The sequence below is a fragment of the Aphis gossypii genome, unplaced genomic scaffold, assembly GCF_020184175.1.
Source record: "Aphis gossypii isolate Hap1 unplaced genomic scaffold, ASM2018417v2 Contig00893, whole genome shotgun sequence".
NCBI lineage: Eukaryota > Metazoa > Arthropoda > Insecta > Hemiptera > Aphididae > Aphis > Aphis gossypii.
Window position 1 is genome coordinate 1 of NW_026083346.1, and position 8,878 is coordinate 8,878.

General features: G+C 28.8%; 1 pseudogene; it reads right to left on the reverse strand.

The window, feature by feature from the left end:
• Window positions 1–2,791: 2,791 nt before the first annotated feature.
• LOC126555525 (uncharacterized) lies at window positions 2,792–8,340 on the reverse strand (annotated as a pseudogene).
• Between the last annotated feature and the right edge of the window lie 538 nt (window positions 8,341–8,878).

Consider the following 8,878-nt stretch of genomic DNA (forward strand, 5'->3'; position numbering starts at 1 on the left):
CCAACCATCCGTATACTCATAAGGGAAACACCTTTACGAGTAGTAACGAGTGGCAAGTCTGCGGCATTAAAATGTTTAGCTGTTTCTCTAAACTTTTCGAACCCTGGTGTTAATAAATTTTCCGAGAGTGTTGATAAACTTGAAGCATAAATCCTAATGTGTCGATGAACCGTATTGAAAAGTTGTTGGAAACGTGTTTTGAAAATGAGATGATTTTTCTTCACTGTTTGGTATAACAGAAATTTTTTTCACATCGAGACCGAGTTCAGTTACAATAAATGTGCATCATAATTCGATAAATTGTGGGAAAAAACATGGTACAAAATTTGGTGTTTGAAGCTTGAGGTTGCAGGTATTACACAATGTTTGTCGAAATTTACCCGATAAGTGACAGTGATCAGCAACTTTATGGTTTCCCACAGAGGAAACCGTTTTTTACATAAATTACATGTCTTACATAAATTATGTGTGTTGTTTGTTCTGTTCTGCAGTAAAGGTATGGGTATGTTGGTTTGTAGTAATTTTTCAATGTTTTCAGCTATTTCAACGATACTCTTCACAAAATGTTCACCTACATTCTGATTATCTTCATTGCCACGAAAAATTATAGGTGAAGTTGGAATATTAAATTGTTCAAGCAGTTCTGCGGGAACGTCGTTATTTGCTTTAACCACAAAACCATAACTCATAGCCTCGTGTTTTTGAATAGCTTTTGTATTGTTCCCACATTTTTCATCGGATTTTCTTAGTAGTGCTTCAAAATCAGCATATATAACTATCGGATGTCGTTGAGTTTTTTTCCATGCGTCGAATTCTAACATCGATCCGGGGTAGGCATTCGAGGTAAAATTGGTTGTGTGTTCCGCATATTAACTTGTGTTCTTCAAATCGTATGCGTCATTTAATTCATATTTATTAATATTTAGAGGTTCGAACGATGTAAAGCAACGTTTACAAAATACAGCGCTTGCTTTATGTCGGCCGTCGGGTTTTTCTGTGATCGCACCAGTCGGGGGAAAAATTAGAGATGTAGGTAAAATGAGAATTTTCATCATCGTTATTAGTAACAAGTCGAAATGATCTGTTTTTCTTCATCTACCACCTTCAGTGGAAACACTTCATATTTTGGAATTTTTGTGGTGGTTGGAATGTTTTTCGAGTCCGTAAACATTGACAGTTACGTTAGGATATTTTTTTCGAAAATGTTAACTGATGTAATTTTGTCGGGAACGTGAGACCGGAAAAATTATATTTTTCTTCGTGAGTTGTATAATTTTCAGCCACTTGATTTTTGTTATTTCCCGAACAGTGTTTTGCTAATATAGCCCACTTGAAGCAATGTTGGTCTGAGTTTTGCGGGTTGATTACAGCTTTTTTCTTTCAATGAAATCAGGTAACGGAATATAAGATGAAGCGCTCATAGGCGTATATTTATATACGCCTAATAATAATCCGTCAATACACTGTAGCGTATAACCACTTCCCTTGCTAAAATATTCGTTTGCTCAGCCATTAATTTTATAATGCCTTCTTCAACAATTTCCCGTACACCAGTTTCGGAAAAAAATGGTCTGGCTGAGGTCTTAAATGAACGGGTTCTCTGTTGAATTATCACATTCGGAATATTGTACGTAGCTTCCAGCTTTAAATTAAACTTGATCGGATGTTTAGACGCTTGTGATTTAAGTAACTCGACTAATTCAGATTTAATCGAATTAAAAAATCAATATAGTTTTGAATGTTTTCGATATTTTTTGCGTAATACCATACGACTTTCTATTTGCAGAAGACGAAATTTCGATAAAGCCGAGGAGACTGTACAAGAAGTAAACGTGCTTTTTAGCATTTGCCGCTTCGTTTGAATTTCCTTATGATATGAGCGCTTATGACCATTGCGAGATTGAACTGAAAAAAAATTAAAATTGTATTAATGAGAAAGAAAAGACAAATTGTTGTTAGAAATATAAACGTTTTTAGTAAAAATACCTGAGAAAATAAGAAGAAAGAATAAAATAATATTGGTGATGTGTTATATATATGGAAAATACGATTTTTAAAAATTATAATAATAAAATGAAGTAGTGATTATATTATCTATTACTTACTTATGTATATAATATATATATATAACAGCAAAAACAAATATTATATAGACCTCAGTTATAGTAATAATACACAACGTTCTTTTGTATAACATGAAATAATAGTAACAGTAATATAGGCTGGTGTCTGGTTTATTGGTTTATTAAGATCTTTAGATAAATAGTATGTCTATTTATGTTTTATTGGTATTATTATATATTAAATGTATATGTTTTTTTAAAAAAAAAAATAAGATATTCATGTTTTATTATTATTATTATGTATAATATGATCAAATATATTATTAAAATATCTGTTTATACTTAAAAAATATAATAAATTAAAATTATTTATGTATGTTTAATAGCGTTATGATAATAATCGTATGGAAATATTATCAATTAATATATTACTACATGAAAATTTATCAAAATTATTGAACAATTTTATGAACATTTTCAACATATATATATATATATCATCTTAACGGGATTATCTATAATTATGGGATTTATCAGGATTTTATCTAAATTATTATTATGTTTTCATGATTTTATACAACTTTGTATATTTTATTAATTGTTCTATTTTTTATAAAATAAAATAAGAACCTATGTTATATATATATATAAAGTTATGAATAATATATTTACCATCATAATCGTAAATTTGTTCAGCTGGTTAAAAAAATCTTGAATTTCTCGCTTGGTTATGGTGGTTGTTGTTGTTGGATTATAATATTTGAACCTGAAAATAGTATTATTTATTATTAATTTGATTATGAATATTTTATCTAATAAATTTGTAAATTTTTATTGTGAAAAAAAATACTTACGATTGTTTTCTTTTTTATGTCTGATGAGGTTATCTCTTCGCGTGAATATTTCTGAGCAAATACTGCATACGATTTTAGTGGGTGATTCGTGTGACTTGCATGTCTATGTAGATTTTTGATCAATGTAAAGGCTTTATCGCATACACAACACGAAAACATGATTATGTTTAAAACTGAAGAGCACTAGTCGAACTCGCGAACAAGACTGTACCCTTCAACGAATTATGGGTAATGAATTATAAAAAAATTGTACTTTAAATAACAGTATGAAATAGTTAGGAACTTAGGAACTCTGAATAACACGATTTGACACTTGAAGGATAGTACATGGACTGATTTCATTTTGCTTCATGCACTACTTTTTTATTCGCCGACAATACTCGAATATGACTCTGCAGGTCTGTACATGTTTGTATTTGGAACGGACTTGGTGACAGGGATACCACATCCCTCATTATGGGTTTGTTATGGACAATGTATGTTTGAAAAGGTTTAATGTATGTGAAGCTGTTATGTGTGTGTGTGTGTGTGTGTGTGTGTGTGTGTGTGTGTGAAACATTCCTATGCATAACGTATGATTTAGCTAGGTACTTATTCGTAAATGAATAAAATAAGTATCGATATGTTAACTATATATAATATGTTTGATTGTTGTGTATGTGTGATGTAAGATTACTTATGTAATATGTGTGTGTACTGCGTTTAGTATGTATGTGATGGTAAGTATGTTATGTGTGTGTGTGTGTGTGTGTGTGTGTAAATAAAAGGGGAAGAAATATAATTGATTGGGAAGGGGAAAAATATTTGATGGTCAGGTGTCATATTTAGTCAAAATCAGAATATTATATACATTATTTTTCTTCAAAAGGTAGGGGGTTTGAAGGAGAAGTATAAAAAATATATACCCGGTTACGTGTAGGATCTGGTGATGGTGTTGGGTTATGAGTGTTGCGGGTTGCCTATATTGAGTAATTAATACAAGTTTAGGAGGAGCTGTGTAGTTGTTGCCTATACAGGCCATACCTATCCTTTTACATGTAAAATTAAGGGGGAGGAGATCTAGAATCCCCATTTTACACCTACTTCTTGGACTTTTCATTTTGAAGAACTAGAATTAATGGAATGTATTACCCTTAAAAAAGTACCAAATTGGTCTGAAATAGAAAAGGTTGCTGAGTTCATTTCAAATAAAGGATTTTTCAATCCTAATAATGATACTGCATTATTTGATCAATTTATGCTTACATTACAGTATGTTACACAAGAGAAAATTTATGAATAGAACTTAGAAAAAAAACCCACGGATCAACGCTGGGTTTATATTTTCAAATATTTTAAAGAAAAAGACATACAATGTGATAAAATGATAATAATAGTAGAATATGTGTTATGTCTGCCGGGTTCAAATGCATCAACTGAAAGTGTTCAGTCACATATCCAAAAATTTGGACCCAGAAAAAACTCAGTTGAGCGTGTCTACATTAAAGGCATTAGTAATAATTAAGTTAAACTTTGATTACACTTGTTTGGATTTTTATGAATTATTAAAAAAAAATAATTTGTTACTAAAAAAAATTGTATCTAAGGATAAGTATTAAAACTGTAATTGTGATTGTAAATTAAACTTTGTTTAAGTAAAAACTTTAACATTTTAAAATATGTTGTATCTAATGTTTGTCTGATTTGTTTATCAATAAAAAAAAATTTCAAATAAAATGAAATGTAATGTATATGTATTTGCTATTATTATGTATTTACATTTTACGCACCTCTTTTTTTAAGTGTCCCCTTTAGGATAAAATAATTATGGTCACATAGTTATACGAAATAATAAGAATAAGAAAATAGAAATTAGAAAAAAATATATAAGTTATAAAGAATATTTTGTATTTTCCGAGTTTTTGTTAGAAACTAAATAATGTGCTTAGAATTTTTGTCCGACTATAAAAATGAATCCGGACTTTTTGTCAAACTTTTTTTAAAACGGACTTTTCTTCAGCGATTAATTTTAATTAATTGCTGTATTCATAAAATGTACAATGTAAATACACACTACACAACTTGATAAACGAAAAAAATTATTCTCATACATGAGGAAATTCTTGACATAGGTACTAATAAATATATTATATATATACGAATCCGATGATTGCAAAAACGTCATGAGTCAATAATTTAAAACTTTTGGATAATTGATAAAAACTGTATAATATAAATATTTTTGAAAAATAAATTAATTTAAGAAAAAGTACTTATTAAAATATATCATACACCTACTAATAATACTACACCTATAAAGTCGGTTTTTTCACTCAAAAACACATGATATGACTATATAGTAGGTATATACGTTTTTACTAATATCTCAATTTCAAAAAAAAAATATGACTCGAGACGTTTCTAAAAACATCGATTCACAAATTTTTTACTGAGTATAATATTCAGTTTAGCATTTGAAAATTATTGAAGCATAAACTTATTTTACTAACTAATTTGTATAAATCTATAATATAAATAATTTATAAAAAAAACATGAAATGGAGACCAAATTATAATTATAATTTGATTTTTGTGTAGTATTATCAAGCTTTAAATACCAACACAGATGATATTTACAATTAAGCAAGCTCCACTACTATGGGCTACAATACTATTAAAACAGAAGAAGAGGCCCAAACAATATACAAATGATATTAAATAAATTTCATTCAAAATCAAAGTATGGATCTAAAACATGATATATCTTTCGGATCACCTCCCGAAACATACCACTGCACCTATGAAGTATGTACCTACCTACTAGGTATATAGTAGTATAACTAGTAGTATAACCTACTAGATTATAAACTTAAGTAGTTAGTAGTTACTCACCAGAAAAACAATGTATTTATTAGATATATAAATGTATATGAAAACAAGTCCCTTTCACATCGATTGCTAAAAACACACTAACTCAGATAATATATAATCGACGAGTTGGTGCCAATAACTATAGGTAGAAAGGAAGGTATAGAAAAAAAGGTATTTTGATATTTTGTTGCGCGTGTCAGCAATTACTTAGTATGACGGTTGCAATTTCAAAAGTCCAAAAGAAATGTATTTTGATATTTCGTCGCGCGTATCGCCAATTACTTAGTATGACGGTTGGAATTTCAAAAGGCCAAAAGATTAGATTTAACAATGAATAGTATCTATGACTTAGACCCACACCGAACAGCATCGGTAGAAAACTGGTAAAATTATACAGCGAGTACAGGTAATAAATTACGATAGGTAATGATAACTAATTAAAAAAAAAAAATAAATTGTCAAGGATAGGTACCTGAGACATATATCAGTAGAGATAAACTTCCGATTTTGGCACATACGTTAAATTACGAAAATAATATGACCATTCGACGTTATACTTCATGGTAATCGGAATAAAAATTCCGGGAAAAAAAAATCCCCGACCCTAGGAAAAAAATCCCCAGCCTATAATATTACTCACAACCACAATATAAAATGATTTTAGTATTAAATTACAAATAGGTATACTATATATTAAAGTTATCAGTCAAAAAATCAATATATTATAAATATTAGGTACCTATAAATAATTTAAAATAAATTCTGTATTAAAAAAAAAAATAATAATAAAAAAATATGTAATTACAAATAAGTATTTAGTATACTATATATTATAGTTTTCAGTCAAAAAATCAATATATTAAATAATGTTATAAATAATTTTAAGTAAATTCTGTAGCGAAATAGTAATAAAAAATAATAATAAAGATAATAATAATCAAAGTTAGTATTAGATTGTTTTCTAATATTATGGCTTATCGAATTTAAAAAATCCGAAACATTTATTTTTCCACTTACAAACCTGGCACAAAGTTCTTTTAATCTTATTTCCGTCGTCCGCATCTGTCCAAGTTTGGTTGTTTTCATATTGATTTCTCCAACGTCATCCAATGCTAATTTTGCGTAATCCGATGCAACTTCGTACTTCATTTTTCTTATTAAATGCCAAACTGTAGGATGTTTAATGCCAATTAAATGGGAAAATCGATTGTTCCATCCTTCTGTGACATTATTTGTTCGGTGTCTATTACTATCATCATTTGATAAGGTAGTTTGATGTACATTCCATGTACAAGGTGGAAATACTGGAGGAATTCTTCGAAGACGAATATTGGACTCGTTTGTACCTACTTTTTTAAAAGATCCATTAACATAGGTTGTATCAAAATATATTATAAAATCTTCTGCTCCAGTTGGTATATTTTTTTTTAACCACTCCATGCCATTTTTAACATCATCTAAAAGAAGAAAAGCTAGACTATCAACCATAGTACAGAACTTACGGAATGTTTCGTCTTTTTTATAGCGTTCGGACAAACCTAATTCTTGTAATTTTCTATACGTTGACTGACAGAGGTGGTAAAAACATCCTCGAATCGTAATGTGGCTGCCTAAGATCAGATTTGCTGCATTCATGACGGCTAGTTCAAAATCCATATTTAAAAAACCGGGATCTGGGTATTTTCCTCGTTTTTCACACTCGTTCATTACAGTACGAAACAAATGTTCATATGTGTATTGTGTTTTACGTTCAAGAATACAGTAAACAGCTGTAATAAAAAATGAATTTTTTTAAACTCGAATTACGTACAGTCCAAAATTTCCGTCTATGAACCATGTATTAGAACTTGCTAATAAAGATAAACCCGTGTCTGTAGCAAATATTAAAACTCGTTCATTCGCATCTAGACCATTGTCATCTAATAAAAATCTTTCTTCTCCGTATAAGCACCATTCACCTAAAAAAATTTTTTTATTATTTTTTAAACTCAGAGCGAGTGATAAATGTAGGTATTGATTTTACAATGACATATAATATATTTTTTTTTATAATATTATTATTTTTTGTAATTTTTTTAAATTAACAACAAAATATATAATACATCATTAAACCATTATTATATTATTTAATTTTTTTTATAGATATTGTTAGTTGTAAATTAAAAATATTATTTTGAAAATATAAATATAAATACCTTCAATTAGGTATTAACTCTTTTCTACATGTTGGTTTTGAAGGATCGTTGTAACCTCTGTGGTTTCGAATTGTCCGTTTTACGTGTTCCTCTTTTGGCAATTCAACTAATATATCATGTGGTACATTACTCACAGACTCGGCAAATATTTGACTCGGTGTTGCATAGGATATTTGTGCTTTTTCGTTCATTTTGTTTTGTAATTTTAAAGCAGCGACTGCATTTTTATTAGAAGTATGAACATGTTCATGGTCAATACTCAATACTAATAAATATTGGTTTTTCAATATCTAAACTCGTTTTAAGTACACTCGGACACTTTAACGAGGTAAATTTAGAGCATCGCCAACGTATAAAATTGGAGCACTCTTTTTGAAAATGATAATTACCATTTACAAAATACAAAAATACAAAATCATACAAAATGATATTTTCCCGGGGATTTTTATTCCGGGATTTTTTTTTAACAAAACGAAAACGTTCAAATAGCAAAAGTAAGTACAATATTGACGTAACTTTATATTTATATTTTATTTTTTTACTGGATAAGTAATGTTAGTACACAAACAATTAGAATTTCTTTAAATGCATATTATAATTTACGATGTTTAAAAAATGTTTCATAAGATTTTCTGTCGTAAATAATTCTTGAACAAATTTACATCGGAGCAGGGGCGGAATAGCCTGGCGGGACACCGGGACAAATCCCGGTGGCCCGTTACAATAATAGATTAAATAGCCTGATAATATTTTAGAAATGAAAAATATAGTATACGAAAAAACAAAAATATATTAAACATAATGCATAAATAAGTACCTTATCATCTCTCGTGTAATTTTAAGTATTATATTAATCGATAATATTATTATATTATTATGAAGCGAACGAGTGTATTCTCGATAAGCTATTATTAGC